General features: G+C 37.4%; 1 pseudogene; it reads right to left on the bottom strand.

Moving 5' to 3' along the window:
- Positions 1-3,742: 3,742 nt before the first annotated feature.
- Positions 3,743-13,853, bottom strand: part of LOC129063147 (40S ribosomal protein S8-like) — a 39,949-nt pseudogene continuing 29,838 nt past the window's right edge.

Here is a 13,853-nt window from a genome sequence, read left to right as displayed (position 1 = left end):
TATAAAGAACTCACATGACTCCACTCCAAGAAGACAAATGATCCAATCAAAAAATGGGCAAAGGACCGGGGCAGATGCTTTTCCAAGGAAGAGATACAGAGGGACCAGAGACATTTGAAAGGATGCTCAGCATCACTAGCCATCAGAGAAATGCAGATCAAAACCACCATGAGGTACCACCTCACACCAGTCAGAATGGCCATCATAAACCGATCAACAAACAGATCAACAAACAACAGGTGCTGGTGAGGCTGTGGAGAAAAGGGAACCCTAGTCCACTGTTGGTGAGAATGCAGACTGGTGCAGCCACTGTGGAAAACAGTGTGGAATTTCCTCAAAAAGCTGAAAATGGAACTGCCTTTTGATCCAGTGATTCCCCTGCTGGGACTATCCCCTAAAAATCCTAAAACACCAATTCAAAAGAACCTATGCACCCCAATGTTCATAGCAGCACAATTTACAATAGCCAAGTGTTGGAAGCAACCTAAATGCCCGTCAGTAGATGATGGGATCAAAAAATTATGGTACATTTACACAATGGAATACTACACAGCAGAAAGAAAAACAGAACTACTACACTTTGCAACAGCATGGATGGAACTAAAGAGCATTATGCTAAATGAAATAAGCCAGAGGGCGAAAGACAAATACCATATGATCTCACCTATAAGTGGAACCTAACCAACAAAACAAAGATGTAAGGAAAATAAGACCAGCAACACTGAAAGAAAAAAGAAACCAACAGAAACAAGAGGGAAGGAGTGAAGGGTGGGTGGGGGAAAAGGAAGGGAAGGGGCAAGTCAAGGAACATATAGCAAGGACTCATGGACAAAATCAAAGTGGGGAAAGATTGGGGGGGGAGGGGGCAGGGGAAAGTGGTGGGGGAAGGCAGAGCCAAATGTATTTGAAAAAATAAATTAATCAATAAAAAAGAAAGAAAGAAGCCAGTCAGAGAAAAGCAAATACCATATGATTTCACTCATATGTGAAATCTAATAAGCAAAGTGAACTGAGAAACAAAATACAGACAGACACATAGACAGAGAGCAAGCTGACAGCTCTGGGGCTGTGGGGTATGGAGGGATCAAGCAAAAAAGAAAAAAAGTGAGAATAACTCATGGACATGGACAACACTGTGGCACTTGTAGGGGAAGAGGGGAAGGTGGAAGAGGGTATGGGAGGAATAATTGGTAATGGAAAAAAATACAATAAAATTAAAAAAGTTTTACAAAAGAAAATTTATGTTTACTTAGAATTTACCAAGCTGCTTAAGAATATCAGAAAAGATCATCTTTAATAGCCAGCTTGACTCTAATCTAAACTGTTAAAATATTAATTCATACAAGTTAAAATTGCACCCAGTTCTGGCTGACCCTACAGTTCTACAGAGTCTCCACTAGACTTAATAAAGGCAAAATTCCTGACTTTGTGGAGCCTACATTCTGGTTCGAGGGGGGAGAGAAGAAACAATAGACACAAGTAAAATTATCCGTCAGGGTAGCTAGTAACAAATGCTATGGAGAATAAAGCAGTATATGAAACACTGAGATTGTCGGGAGAAAAAAAGCAGTGTTTTCAGTTTAACCAGTGGGCAAGATAAGCTCACTGGGAAGGTGGAATTTGAATAGTCTAGAAGGACCAAGCTGAGTCGGACACCAGAGGGGAAAGTCTTCCAGATGATGGAAATAAGCACTGCAGGGCCCAGAGGAAGAATGCCTCCTGTGCTCAGGGAGCTCAGGGAGCAGTCAGTAAGCAAACGGGGCTGGAACAGAGTCAAGTGGGAGGGAGGAGAGGACTTGGAAGATGGGTGTGGAATTCCCTGCCTCACCCTTTATATGCTGTGTAATCACAGATGACTCAACCTCCAAGTATCTCGGTGGATTCTGTGCTTTTTTCTGTGACCTATTTTCCTTGCAAGATCTTTGGAAGGATAAAATAAAATAATGTATGGAATGACTTATAGGCCATCTTGTTATTGTTTTATAAATAAGGAGAGATGGATACACAGACAAATAATAGGTAGGTAGGTAGGTAGGTAGGTAGGTAGACAGATAGATAAATAGAAGATAGAATTATAACTGAATCCCCCACCCCGACCTGCCCAAAAGAAATTCAGATGTTGAAGCCCTAAGCCTAATGCAATGATATTTGGAGATGGGACCTTTGGGAGGCAATTATGTTTAGAAGAGGTCATGAGAATGGAGCTGTCATGATGGGATTAGTGCTGTTAAAAGAAGAGAATGTGACACAGGGCTTTCTCCTTCTGCCATGTGAAGACACAGCAAGAAGGTGGCTGTCTGAAAGCCAGAAGAAGAAACCTCACTACAAAATGAATCTGCCTTAATCTTGGGTTTCTCAGTCTTCAGAGCTGCAAGAAATGACAGTCTGTTGTTTAAGTCCCCCAGTCTATGATAATTTCTTATAGCAGCCTGAGCAAACTAAAACAGGTAGGTAAGGAGGTAGCTGGACAGACAGATAGCCAGATGATAAATAACACAGATACATCGGTGATGGTGGAGACAGAGCACGCACATGCGTAGTATGTATGCTTAATGACTGCCTGAAGCAGCAGTGCTTTGATTGCCTTCACTATGTAATTCAAAATAAATCCTCATTTTAAAGGGAACATAAAAGTGTTTGCTTTTATGAAGTAAAAACATGAAAAAATACGATAACTGTGCCTAAAAATGCATAGCACTGAGCCTAGTGCAACATTTATGAGATTAGACCTGTAAAAACAAAAAACACCATTACAGAGACACTATGGACTCCTCCAGGGACCGTGATGTTGATTCATTTACTCGAAGTTGTTTATGACAGTTGCAGAGGATCAGAGTGCCTGCACTCTGGCTTTAGAAAATTGCCCACCCTTTGTAGTCAGAACTGCTTCTCATAGATAAAGTTGAAATCTGCTTTGCTTCTCATAGTCCCAAACCCTCTCTATGCCACGTCTGGATTTATTGCCAGGGACACATTCTTAAAATTCATAATTCTTGCCCTGGCTGGGTGGTTCATTTGGTTGGAGCATCATCCCATACACCAAAGGGTTGCAAGTTCAATTCCTGGTCAGGGCACATACTTAGATTGTGGGTTCGATCCCCATTTGGGACACATACACGAGGCAACCGATGCATGTTTCTTTCTCACATAATTTTTTTTTCTCTCACTCTCTCTCCTATTCCCTTCCTTCCTAAAATCAATAAACATCCTCAGGTGAGGATGAAAAAGAAATCCATATTTCTTTCTTATTGATTTTTATTTATTTATTGTAATAGTTTATTTTATTGTATTTTTTTCTATTACCGTTTATCCCCCTTATACCCTCTTTCACCTCCACCCACCCCCAGCCCCCCATGGCAATCACCACACTGCTGTCTGTGTCCATGCGTTCTTTTTCTTTTTTGCTCAATCCCTCCACCCCCCGCTCTCCCAAGAGCTGGCAGCCTGCTCTCCATCTATGAGTCTGTCTCTACTTTGCTTGTTAATTCAGTATGATCATTAGATTCCCCAAATCATATGGTATTTGTCTTTCTCTGACTGGCTTATTTCACTTAGCATAATTTTCTCCAGATCCATCCATGCCGTTGCAAAGTAAAAATTTCCACTTTTTTAAAGGAGGGAGAAGACATTTGTTTTGTTGTTCCATTTATTAATGCATTCATTGGTTGATTCTTATATGTGTTCTGACCAAGGATGGAACCTGCAACCTTAGCCTATTGGAACAACACTCTAACCGACTGAGTTACCTGGCCAGGACCAAAATCCATACTTCTTGATTTTTCTTTTTAACAGGGCTTCGAGCTATGAATAATGATCCTGATAAGGCAAATGTTTAGCAAATACATAAAATATGTAAAAATAATTTTTAATTTCATGTTTTGATGCCCTTACACAGTTGAAAATATTTCTAAATAAATATAGTCTCTTATTTTTTATAAAAGTAACATGTAAACATGATGGCAACTCAGGTAATATTGAAATTCAACCCTTCTTACCCAAGTTCTTTTATCCAGAGATAGTTTTTTGCTACTTTTTTGTTACCCTCATAATTCTAAACATTATGCTTATCCTGCTGTATCATGACATATCCACTTTAGACAACATTTTTATCTCATTAACATGAAAAGGAAGAAAAAATCCCTCTACTTTTCCTCTACCTCCTTTGCAATGTCATATTCATTTTATTAAGTTCCTGCTTCTCTTTGGGAACTTCATGCAATTTTGCTAGATGTATTGATAAGGAAAACAGTAGCATAGTGGATAAAAGCACTAGGTCTGGAGATGGACCACCTGGGCTGATGTCTTTGTTCCTTAGCTTATTAGCTCTGTACCCTTTCTGTGCCTCTGTTTCTTCATCTGTAAACCAGAGGAAAGGATAATGCCTACCTCATGGAGTTGCTCATGATTATATAAATAATAAGACATTTGATAGGGGGTTAATATCTAAAATGTATAACTAACTCACACAGAACCAAAAACACAAACAACCCAATTTAAAAATGGGCAGAGAACCTGACTAGACACTTCTCTAAACAGAGCATACAAATGGCCAATAAACATATAAAAAGATGTTCAATATCACTAATCATCAAAAAAAAATAAAAATTAAAACCACAATGAATATTACCTTATACATGTTAGAAAGGCTATAATCAATAAATCAACAAACAACAAATATACAAGAGGATGAGGGGAAAAGGGAACCCTTACTCACTGTTGATGGAACTGCAGATTGGTGCAGCCACTATGGAGAAGAGTAAACAGAGTCCTCAAAAAAATAAAAATGGAACTGTCTTATGACGCAGTGTTTCCACTTTTGGATATATATTTGAAGAATCCCAAATCACTAATTCAAAAGAATATATGAACCCCTATGTTCATTGTAGCACTATTTATTATAACCAAGCTATGGAAGCAACCCAAGTGTTCTTCAATAGATGAGTGGATTTTTTTTAAAGCTGTGGTACATATATACAGCAGAATATTGCTCAGCCATAAAGAATGAAATCTTACCATTTGCAATAGCCTAGACAGACCTAGAGGATATTAGTGAAATAAGTGAGAGAGAGGTAATTACCATGTGATTTCACTTATATATGGAATCTAAAGAAAAATAAATGAACAGACAAACTTGAAACAGGCTCATAGGTAAAGAGAATAAACTGATAGTTATCAGATAGGAGGGGGTTGGAAGGTTAGATGAAAAGGGTAAAGAGTTTAAGAAGTGCAAATTGGTAGTCACAGAATAGTCACAAAGATATAAAGTACAGCATAGGGAATATAATCAATAATATTGTATTAACTGTGCATGCTACCAGGTGGGTGCTAGAGATATCAGGGGGAATACTTAGTAAAGTATAGTAATGTCTAACCACTGTGCTGTACTGTATACCTGACACTAATATAAAATGATATTAAATGTAAACTATAATTGAAAAATATAATTAAAAAAAAAAACAGAGCAAGTACTTGCCATGACTATCCCACCAGGGCTCATGGCAGGGGGAGGAAGCAGAAACAGCTGCCTCCTAGTTCTGTGCTGGAAATGGTCTATTTACTACTTCAAAAGCTGCTGCCTGATGGTTAGGTATCTAGTTTAATACATATCTAGGTGCTGACTGTGATCCTCCCCATTGGAACAAAGGTTGAGAGACAACCAGGAACGAAGGCCAAGATGCTTGATGAGATTTATCTCCTACACAAGACTACTCTATCAAGAGAGGGAAAGGTGGCTGTTTTATCTAATGCACACAAAACAACACAGAAAGCCCAGGAAAATGAAGAAATAGAGGAATATGTTCCAAACAATAGAACAAAATAAAACTCCTGAAACAGAGTTTAATGAAGCAGAGATAAGTGATTCACCTGATAGAGTTCAAGACAACAATTATATAGGTACTCACCAAGGCCAGGAGAACAATGCATGAGCACAGTAAAAACTTCAACAAAAAGTAAACATTTTAAAAGTACCAAACAGAAATCTTAGAGCTCCAGAAGAGAATAACTGAACTGCCAAATTCAACAGAAGGATTCAACAGCAGGTTAGATATAACAGAAGAATCAGCAAACTCAAAGACAAGTCAGCAGGATTCATCCAATCAGAGGAACAAAATTAAAAATGGGAAAAAAATGAAGATAGCTAAGGACTTGTGAGACACAATCAAAAGGACCAATATAAGCATTATAGAGGCCCCAGGGGAGAACTGAGAGAGAAAGGGTCAGAAATATTATGCAAAGTAATAAAGGAAGAAAACTTTCCTTACCTAGGTAAAGAAATAGAGATTCATATTCAAGAATTCCAGAGAGTAGAAATAAGATCAAACAAAAGAGACCAGCCCCCAAACATATTATAATTAATTATCAAAAGTTAAAGACTAAGAGAAAATCTTAAAAGCATCAAGGGAAAAACAAATTGTAGCATAGAAAGGAACCCCCATAGATTTTTCATCACTAACTTTGCAAGCCAGAAGGAAATGGCATGGTATATTCAAAGTACTGAAAGAAAAAACTGCCAACCAAAAATATTCTGCCCAGCAAAGTTGTCCTTCAGAATTAAAGGGAAAGACAAAGTTTTACAGATAAGCAAAAGCTGAAAGAGTTCATGACCACTAGAAATGTTAAAGGGAGTTCTTTAAGCTGACACCATAGGACACTAATTAATAAGAGAAAAACATACAAAAATATAAAATCATGGGTAAAAGTGAAGATATAGTTAAATACTGAATATTTTACTGTAATGGTGATGGGTAAATCACTTATAACTCTAGTTTAAATATTATAAGATAAAAATATTAAAAATAATGAATTACAACAATTTGTTAATGGGTACACAAAGTAAAAGGACATAAGTTGTAATATCAAAAATATAAAATATCAGGGAGGTGGAGAGTAAAAATATAGAGCTTTTGAATGCCTTTGAAGTTTAGTTGTTATCAGAGCAAAATAAACTATTATAAATATAAGATTTTTTATGTAAACACTATAACTACAAAGCAAAAACCTATAGTAGATACAGAAAAGATAAAGAATTTTAAGCATACCATTACAAAAAATCATGAAATCACAAAAGAAAAGATCAAGAAAGAAAGGAATAAAGGAATTGCAAAACAACAAGAACCTAATTAACAAAATGGCAAGAGTAATTCCATACTTATCAGAGTGAGTGAATGAATGAAAAACAAAACTGTATGCTTCCTAGAAGATGCCTACTTCATCTTCAAGGGCACACATAGGCTGAGAGTGAAGGAATGGAAAAAAGATATTCCATACAAATGAAAACCAAAAGAAAGCATGGGCAGGTATATTTATATCAGACAAAACAGACATTAAACCAAAGACTGTAACAATGGACAGAAAATCCATCCTTCTACATATTCATCCCAAAACCTTATAGTCAAATTTGACTGCTTGCTTTCTCTCACAGGCAAAATTTAAACTATTAGCAAATCCTGTAAGCTCTGCCTTTAAAATATATTTAGAATATATAATTTCTCATTATCTTCATTGCTAGCATCCTAGCCTGCCAACATCATCCCTCACCTGGATTACCACAATAATTTCCCAGCACATCTCTCTGCTTCTCTAACCTTCCTACCATCTATTTTTCAACACAACATCCAGAATAATATCATTTAAAAACATAAGTCAGATCATATCAGTCTTCTGCTTAAAACCCTGAAAGATCCCCACTTTACTCAGAATAAAAGCTTACATTCTTGAAATAGTTCATAAAGCCTCTCACAATCTGGCTACTCTTTTCCTCTCTAACCTTATTACCTCCTGTCTTAGTCCATTTGGGTCCATGTGTAAGAAACCTATCTTACATATATAGATAGGTGTGGTTGATAAACAACAGAAATGTATTTCTCACAATTCTAGAGGCAAGAAAGTTCAACAAGGTGCCAGAAGATTGTCTAGTGAGAGCTTAATTCCTGGTTCATACATGGCCATCTTCTTGCAATAAGCTTGCATGGCAGAAGCAGGAGAGGGATCTCTCTGAGGTCTCTTTTATGATGGCTCTAACTCTATTCGTGAGGGCTTCACCCTCATGGCCTAATCACCTCCCATAGGCCCCACCTCCCAATACCGTTACTTTGGATATTAAGATTTAGCATGTGAATTTTGGGGCAACCGAAATATTCAGTCTATGGCATTTCACCCCCAAAATTCAGGTCCTTCTCAGATGCAAAATATAGGATAGAATAAATGCAAAATACATTCATTCTATCCTGAGAGCCCCAAAAGTCTTAACTCATTCCAACAGCAACTCTAAAGTCCAAAATCTCATGTAGATATCATTTAAATGAAATATGAATGTGACTAAAGCCATGATTCATCCTGAGGGAAACTGCTCACCAGTTGCAAACCTGTGAAATCAAACAAGCTACAGAGTTCTAAAATACAGTGGTGGGACAGACATAGGATAGACATGCTCATTTCAAAAGGGAGGAACCAAAAAAAAAGAAAGTAATGACAGGTCCTGAGCAAGTCTAAAACCCAACAGGGCAAATTCCATCAGATCCTCAGACTCAAGAACAATCCTCTTTGGTTCAATGACCTGCCTTCCTGGTCCACTGGAGTGGAGGCCCTGCTTTCCAGACACATTGGAGCAGGTGGCACTGCTTCTCAGGCCAACTAGGGCAGCGGTCCAGGTCCTACATCAGTGGGAAACCCAGCCCTCTTGGCAGTTCTCTGCCTGGGCAAGCCCCACCTCTGGTTCCCTGAGGCTGAGTTTCCAAGCCCGTGGCTCTATCAGGAGGCCCTGTCCTTTGGAATCTAGGCAGACTTAGCCATATTTTCATGGCTTTGCTGGCACAGCCCGTGATGCACTCAGGTCCACCACAGGAGCATCTGGGGCAGCCAAGAACTCGCAGCACCAAAGTGTGGGGAGTGGGACCCTGAGATGCCAGGTGGTGCCAAGCCACGTGCACCAAGGTCTCAAAGGTACCTGCAGCCCCTCTTTTGAAAATACTCTGCCTCCCAGGCCCTTGGAGGCCCTGACCCACAGACACCACCATCGCCACCCTCGCGCCCACCCGAGACCTGTGATGAGAGTGAAAGCTCTGATGTCTTCCCTGAATGGCCTTCAGGATCTTTACTTTCTTGGACAACAACTTGTAGTTTCTGTTGATGGCTGATCCACACTAAGCTTATCGAGTGGTCATCTGACCACATACTTAGTATCTCTTCTAACCACATTTTCTTACTTTTTTGAAATATAAACAGGCTGAGAATTTTCCAAATCTTTAAATTCTGATTCCCTTTAAATTATTTCTCTCTTCTTACATTTTGCTATAGGCAGTCAGGAAGAGCCAGTCAATGCTATCAATGCCGAAGCTACTCAAATATCGTATGATCTCGCCCAAAAATGGAACCTAATCAACAAAACAAGCAAGTTAAATATAACTGGAGATGTTGAAATAAAGAACAAACTGACAGTAACCAGAGGGGCGAGGGGAGGGCGTTAACAGGGGAAGGAAGGGGAAGAGTCATCAAGGAACATGTATAAAGGACCCATGGACAAAGCCAAAGGGGAGAAGGATGGAGGGTGGGAGGTGAGGGTGGGTAGGCGGGAGAAAGTGATGGTGGAAAAATGGAGACAACTGCAGTTGAACAACAATAAAAATAAATAAGTTTTTTTAAAAATAACTTCAGCTAAATTTCCAATTTCATCACTCCCAAGTTTTGCCTTCCATAAAACATTAGAATGAGAACACAATCCATCCAGATTCTCTGTCACTTTGTAACAAGGATGGCCTCTCTCCTCCACTGGCCAAAAATATATTCCTCGTTTCGACCAGAGACCACATCAGCAGGGCTTTACCATCCATGCTTCTGTCACCATTCTGCTCAGGATGACTTAGAGATTCTCTAAAAAGATTTATGCTTTCATTACAGCTCTCCTCTTTTCTTTCTGAGCTCTCAACAGACTTGCCCTTAATGGTTCATTCACAGCAATGCAGGCTTTTTCTAACACGCACTTCAAAGCTCTTCCAACCTGTAATCTTCAGACTTAGGTTGCTTCTTCATGAACAAAAGAATTTAACATGAACTGCCTAACATTACTCCTATATAATATGTCTGATTATAAAAAAATATTATGTGAAACTAATTTGAAACATTCTGACAAACATTTTGTATCAACATTAATTATGATTTGTAATGGCATCAGCTTAAACGCAATTATTAAGATCTTTAGGTAACTTTAAACCTTAAGTCAGCATTAAAATGAGTTAATTAATGGATAAGTTTTGGATACCTACATGATTTCTAAATAAGAAAACATATTGCCCTGGCCAGTATGACTCAGTTGATTGGAACATTGTCCCATAACCAAAGAATTGCAGGCTTGGTTTCTGGTCAGGGAACATGCCTGGGTTGTAGATTCAATTCCCAGTCCAGGCACATGCAATCCCCATATGGGAGGCAGCCAATTTATGTTTTTCTCTCACATCAATACTTCTCTCTCTCCCTTCCTCTTTCCCTTCTTCTCTCTCTATAAAGCAATGAAAAGATGTCCTTGAGTGAGGAGATATATATATATATATATATATATATACACACATACACATATACACACACACACACACATATGTATTATTGTTACTAACCATAACTTTGTTATATACTATCAATTTTTATATTTACCTGCTGAAGAGTAACTGAATCATTGCATCATACTAATAAACATGTTCACTTCTGGTAATTTAACATGTAAAAGTATTGTGTGTGGCTGAAGAAAGTTGTATGATGTGTATATTTAGTCATAGTCTGATAAAATGCTAGTGTGTGAGAGTTTTCAGTTAAGTATTTCTCAGCTTTTTCTGTGCAATAGAATTTAAAGTCTTTGATTGAAAGTTCAAATATTATGTGTGGTTGAGAATATAGAACGCAATAGTGATACAGAACTACAACTGAGGATGCGTTTCTACTTTTCAAAAGAAAAATAAAGGAATAATTTTGTCCTAACATAAAATGTCAGTTTGTCCCAGAATATGAAATGACATAGTAAAGGACAAAAGTTGAAGCAAGTGAACTTTATTTGCTTAGGTTGTAATATCTGAGTCTGGAAAGGGAAACGTCTATAAAATATATTAAACTTCTAGCAAATTTTACTTAGTTTTGATTGGCTTATTTCTTATCATCTTTATCTATAATTTGAAAGATGATTTTTTTTTACCTTTTATATATCTGTCTAGATAGCAGAAATTCTGTTTCTTATCAGAATAATGTTCTGTTCTTTATGTTGACACATATAACTGATTAATAACAATTTTTTAAAAAATTTAAACCACTAAAAACAAACATTTTCTTACCTGTGAAAGAGCTAAGTTTCCTTATACTTGAGGCATTTTCTTTTATGTTTATATGGTCTATTTTCATTTTGATTAAATAGAGAACCAACTATTGTTTCTCAGAAACTCACAATCCTATCTTGTTTTAATTTTCTTTTTAATTTCTTAATTTTAGAGAAAGGAAAGGACAAAGAAAGAGAAAGAAACATTGATTTGTTTTTCCGTTTACCGATGCATTCATTGGTTGATTTGTGTGTGTGCCCTGACTGGGGATCGTACCCACAACCTTGATATGTTGTGTCAATGCTCCAACCAACCGAGCTGCCAGGCCAGGGCCACGATCCTGTCTTTAAAAATTGACAAAATCCTCCTCTGATAACTCTTGAATTTGCTTTCCCAATATCATATCTTACATTTCCCAATATCATACCTTACATTTCAAAAAAAAAATTTAAAAACTTGCAGGATACCTTTTACAACTAAAATTATATTTGACATTTTCCAGAGGGTCCCTGAAAAAAATTTTTACAAAAAATTTTCTTCCACCTAATAAAAAGGGGGATGCTATTGACCAAGATGCCTTTAATGTGCCCCTCAGCTTGACTAAACTTTATGTGGGCTTCATCCTGACTTTAGGCCTCTAACCCCCCTTTCTTAGAGCATTTACTTTAGAAAACTTGTGATTGTAAATTTTTTCCCTCTAACTCTTCAAGATTAGAGCCCATTTTTAGCCTCTTGCCAGTTTTACAGGACTGTCCTTTGCAAAGACCTAGGAGCCATCCCTTTGAAATGTGAAATCATCAAGGAAGATAACACCCCCCTCTCTCATTCTCTGTGGGAGGAGAGGAGCCTAACTTTGGCAGGTGCTTTGCTCTGAGTTGTAAAACTATCTCCTGTCATGAAGGTACAAGAGGGTTGACTTTTTCTAGTGGTAAAACCAATTAGCAAACACCGGTGGCCTGCTGGCCTCTGATGTCCTCAACCCTGTTCTTAAAAAACTCTCCTGACCTTTATTTTAACATAGCGATTTTCAACCTTTTTCACCTCATGACACATATAAACTAATTACTAAAATTCTGCGGCACACCAAAAAATATAGCTTTTGCCAATCTGACAAAAAAATAGGTATAATTTTTATTCATTCACACTGGATGGCTATTATAATGGCTGTTGTCATCTTTTTATTTGACAATCTAAAGGAAAGGGGGTCAGTGACCCTGACTAAACAGTCAGGTATTGCATGTTTTAAAAATTCTTGAGGCACATCAGCTGAAAATCACTGTTTTAACAAAAATCAGATAAGTTAAGACTTTAATTCTGGCCTCTCTCTGTTACAATAGCCTTGAATAAATTGTTCCTTGCCTGTTTAAATTATCAGACACAATTTTTGCTTTGATGTTATAAATAATTAGGTTCATTTACTGTGTTCCATATGGCTCTTAATTAGATCCAATAGAGGAAAAACTGCATAGGAAGCATTTTCAAATCAAAAGGACACTCAACTTTCTTTGAAGTAAAAATGATACCGATATAAATATTTCAGAAAGTTTCCATTTTATAAAAAAAGTCCTATAGATTTGCCAATGTCCCCACTGTCCATGACTTGATAATAGCCTCAGAGGAAACATTGCTCAAACTTTTATGAAATAATATGTACTATACTGCAATAAATAATTTTACTCTCCCCCATCCCAATATTATTGGTTATACTGGAATAAACTGATCACAGCTATTCAGTTTTTGGCATCTACAGATAGTTTGTTTTACTTTAGTGCTTGCCTGGAAGCTCTGCTGTAGTTCCTGTTTGGAGTTTGTATCTTCAACAAACAACAACATCATGTAAAGATGGCCTCGTGGAAAGGAAAATACACTAGAATATCCTTTAAACTATGATACTGCAGAAAATAGGTTCTTAGGCACAGAGTTCCAAAATGATATCACTGAGATAACTCTCAGAAAGTACCTGTGGACTGAGTCAGAATTCCCAGGACTTTTAATCCAAAAGCAATATTTTTCATAAAAGCATCTGCTGACCCAAGTTCCAAAAGACAAGAATTAATACAAAGGACTAAATAATGCACTAAGGGAAATTTAATTATGCTACTTATTTGGAATATTATCAGTAGCATTTTAATTTTCTATGTATGTATGAGGTAATCCATTGTCTTTTTTGTTTGTTTTATTTATTGTATTTTTATTACCACTTAATCCATTTATACCACCACCCCCCAATCACCCTACTATTGTTTATATCCTTTTTTTGCTCACCTCCAACCCCTACCCACCAGAGCTCTCTATTTATGAGTCTGTCTCTATTTTGCTTGTTAGTTCCATTTGTTCATTAGATTCCACATATGAGTGAAATCATATGGCATTTGTCTTTCTCTGAGTGGCTTATTTCACTTAGCATAATATTCTCCAGGGCCATCCATGCTATTGCAAAGAATAGAATTTCCTTTTTTTATGGCCAAGTAGTATTCTATTGTGTAAATGTCCCATAGTTGTTTTATCCACTCATCTGCTGATGGACACTTCGGCTGCTTCCATATCTTGGCAATT

This window comes from Pteronotus mesoamericanus, unplaced genomic scaffold, assembly GCF_021234165.1.
Source record: "Pteronotus mesoamericanus isolate MK-2021 breed Mesoamerican mustached bat unplaced genomic scaffold, CSHL_Meso_final scaffold_85, whole genome shotgun sequence".
In the NCBI taxonomy this organism is placed as follows: domain Eukaryota; kingdom Metazoa; phylum Chordata; class Mammalia; order Chiroptera; family Mormoopidae; genus Pteronotus; species Pteronotus mesoamericanus.
Note: the sequence above shows the minus strand (reverse complement) of the source record. Positions and strands in the feature narration are given on the sequence as shown.